Below are 3,786 nucleotides of genomic sequence, written 5' to 3'. Positions count from 1 at the left end.
ACGCCTGGGTGCCCGTGCCCTGCTGCCCACCCTGCTCGTCGCCACCCCCGCCGGTGCTTCCCAGGGCAGTCCCCTTCTTCCCCCAGGGGCCATGCTCCGGTCTGGGAGATGCCTCAGCGGGGACAGGCCCTGTGCCACTGGCTCCGTGCCCAGGGTGCCTGGAGTAAAGGCCAGTGCATGGAGTGCTAAGGCGAATGGGGAGCGGAGTCTGCTCTGCTCTGAGGCTGGCACTGCCCAGGACTGCCCGCAGCCTTTGCCACTGCACTGTGGCCACTGTCCCTCAGCGTAAGCGAGACCTGAGACCAGGATGATGGGCATGCTCTCAGAGGTCCCTTCTCTTGCCTCTGCTCCAGGCTGGATGATCCCACCGGGGCTCGGGGCTCGGACAATGTCCCAGCCTGAGGCTGTCACCCTTGCGGGAGGCGCGGGCTGGGCTGCAGAGCCCCCGTGGTGCCACCCACAGCTTTCGAGCGCTCACGGCTGGTGGGGCCTCCCCCATCCCCCTGCTCCTTGCGGTAGCCTTTGCTGCTTCACGGAAAATGTGATGACTCGGCAGCCCCTGAGTTTCCAGGCCGGGTTCCAGCTGCTGGGTGGAGAAACCTTCTGCAGTTGTTTTTGGGTCTGGCACAGCCGAAGGCTTTGCTGTCGGGGGGACCAGAGGGGAGATCTGGCATCTCCAGCTGAAGGCGGGCTCCCTCCCTGTCCTTGCCTGCGGTGGCACGGTGGCACTGGGGTGGCCGCGGGGAGGGCAGCGCCGAAACGTAATAAGCAGCTTCTTCTGTCCAGTATGGGAGGCTGCTGAGCCCTGCGGCGCCAGGGACGGGGCCTGGGTTTGGCTCCCACCAGCGCTTTGGGCTGTTTCCACCGCAGGCACCAGCTCAAAGTCTCTGAGCTCAGGGATCACAACCACCAGGTCCCAGGTTTAAATCAGTGGGGCTGGTATGGACGTGTCCCCACGGCCAGTGGGGTGCCAGGTCTGTGTGCCCCGGGACGAGCCACCAGCAGCATGCGGAGGCTGGAAAAGCTGCTGGGACACCACTGGAACCATGCCCAGAGGTTGGTCCCAGCCTGGTGGGCAGCAAGGCACGGTGCTGTCACCCCCCAGCACGTGGGGGTGGGAGGTCACCTCTCCTCCTGGATGGGGAGCTGTGGGGCAGTGGCATGGTAGGGCAATGGGCTCCAGGGGGATGGAGACACCACGCTCCAGAGTCCTTGCTCTGCTCCCCAGCCCAGAGACCCAGGAAGGCAGGACAGACCTGTTGGCCAATGCCTGGAGAAATGACCCTGGTGGTGGAGTTGTACCCGCAGGCAGGGCTGTGGCAGCAGAAGTTGGTTTCCAACAAGCTCCTGAGATGCCACATCCCATCTACCTCCCTTGCAATCCCATCCAGCTGAGCTGGGGCGACTGGGGGTGGAGGTGACCAGCTTTATGGGGACGCTGGCGGCAGGAGCGTCGGGGCTGCGGCAGGCGGGTGTAGCGAGGGCGTGCAGGCTCAGCTTGCTCCCCAGCTGGGCAGGGCAGACTCAGCCCCGCTGGAGTTTCCCAGGACTCCAGAGAGTGGGTTTGTCCTCTCGCTGCCCTGGAGCTGCTCCTTGGTATGCTTTGGAGCTAGAGGAGCCCCACCTCGACTCTGTAGGCTGGGAAGGTTTCCTGTCTGTGCCACTGCAGGGGACACTGCCTTTGTCACCCGCCTTGGACACTGGGGGATGCAAAAATCTCTTCCCAGGTTTTTCCTTGATAATCAAGGGTCCCTCCTGCCCCACTCCCCTGGATCACAGCCCACCAAGGACGCTCTGCCCTAACCTCCAACCCCTGCTTCATCAGCTGGGGCTCCTCCAGTTCAGCTCTGCCATCGCCTGCCACCCTTGGGGTCACCATTTGGTCCCATCTGCCCCCAGCCTCCTCTGCCTGCTCTGCCTCTGCCCCAGCCGTCCTGACCCTCCAGGCTGCTCCCGGCAGCACAGCCCCACGCTCCCCATCTGACGCGGGGTCACCTCTCCCCGTGCCGCAGCAGCAGGGCACCTTGCCTGACAGCCTGTGCCACACGGCATGGGGACACCCACCAAAACCTCTTTGCAAAGGCATTTGGGGACTGGCCACCCGCAACCTCCCAGATCCCACCCCGGGCCCCCAGGCAAACCTGGCAAAGCCCTCGCTGCAGCGGGGAGCTGCAGCCTCCTCCCAGCTGGCTGCAGCCGCCCAGCCCTGGAAAGGGGCCTTTTAAAACAGTCCCCAGCCCACTGGAGACGGCGGCAGCCAGCCCCAAACCTCCCTCTGCCTCGGCTCGTGGAGGAGGACACCCTCCCCATTCGAGTGGCTGGAGGACATGGCCTCCAGTATCCATCAGCACCCGCCCGTGCTCAGCTCCTGGGGGGGATGGCCAGCCCCCGGTCACGCCGACAACCGGCAGCCGGGATGGGTGTCCCCAGGCTGTCTGTGGCACTGGTTGATGGGTCATCCCCATCCACTGGTGGCCCTCAGTCCCAAATGCTTATCAGGGGATCCCTAAGAGCCAGAGCTTTTACCCCAGGCCTCCATCACTTGAGGAGATGCACTGCGTGCATTTTTGACACTCAGCTCTCCCCAGAGCTTCCAGTATTAAGGATTAAAAAGCTTGCCTGCACTGGAGCCAAGGCATCGCCTTCTGCTCCCACCCCGATCTTTGTGCCCAGGGTGCAGAGGGAGGGCAGGTCTCGGGACAGAGGGACGCTGGTTGTCACCTGTGCCTCTCTGCTGGGGGGCATCTGAGTCGTTAACAGAGGAGACGAAGGTGACAAATGAGCCCTCGCTGCTGGGCTGAGCAGCGGGCCCAGGGCTCCTTCACCCTCAGCGTGCTCCAGGCAGGGGACTGGACCTCTGCAGGGACGTGACTGTGACCACGGACCAGGGCTCCTGGCACCAGTCCCTGGGGAATTCACTGTCCCCCACGCGAAGGGACGGGGACTCATGTGCTCTGTCCCCTTTCCCAGCTGGCCCCATCAGCCTGGGGGCTGTCAGGAGGTTTGGAGGATGGACCTGGGATTGGAGATGGGTCCTTGACAGGGGGTCCTTGTGTCCCCCTCCCTTCTCAGTTATGTGCAGGGGCTGGGGCTCTCCCGTGTCTGCCCAAGCACCGGGGGCTGATCTGCCTCTCACAGGGACAAACCTCTGAGCTTCTGGGGGAGGGAATCGGCTGTTCTGGGGCCAGGTGGGGGATGTCCCCCGCCCTGACAGCACTCAGAGCAATAAACAGAGCATGAATAGCCCCCGTTGGTGGCCCTGCAGGCTACTGGGACAGACTCCCACGGCCACACAGGCTGCCCGGGCTTCCAGGATAGATGCATCACTGAACCTCTTCCAGCACTGTCCCAGATCTCCGGCGCTGATGTGAAGCCAATGGCATCTCCGCACTGAATCAGAGCTGGCGTGCTGCCACGCGCTGCACAGACACAGCACCACGCAGCGCACGGCCCGGCACGGGTGGGGGGGCACAGTGTGGTCCCAATGGCAGCACCGCGTACAACTCCTACGAGCGGGCAGGGCACGGCTCAGACCAAGCAAACGGGCAGAGCCCAGGTATTTTGGCACCCATGGGGTGCAGCGCAGAGGAACCTCTCACAGCATGTACCCCCCAGCTGCGACCTGCCTGCCCCCGTGCCACGAGCATCACACAGGGGCGACATCTCCCACCTCACCCCGTGTCACCAAACCGCCCGTTCCCCACCAGCGCCCTGGGCAGGGCTTCGTGCACGCAGAGCTCAGGGTCCATGAACGTGCCGGGCACAGGGGCAGCCGCACGGCGCAGA

This window comes from Egretta garzetta, unplaced genomic scaffold (assembly GCF_000687185.1).
Source record: "Egretta garzetta isolate BGI_Z169 unplaced genomic scaffold, ASM68718v1 scaffold202, whole genome shotgun sequence".
NCBI classification, from domain to species: Eukaryota; Metazoa; Chordata; class Aves; order Pelecaniformes; family Ardeidae; genus Egretta; species Egretta garzetta.
The sequence above is the reverse complement of the archived record's forward strand: the minus strand, read 5'-3'. Positions refer to the sequence as shown.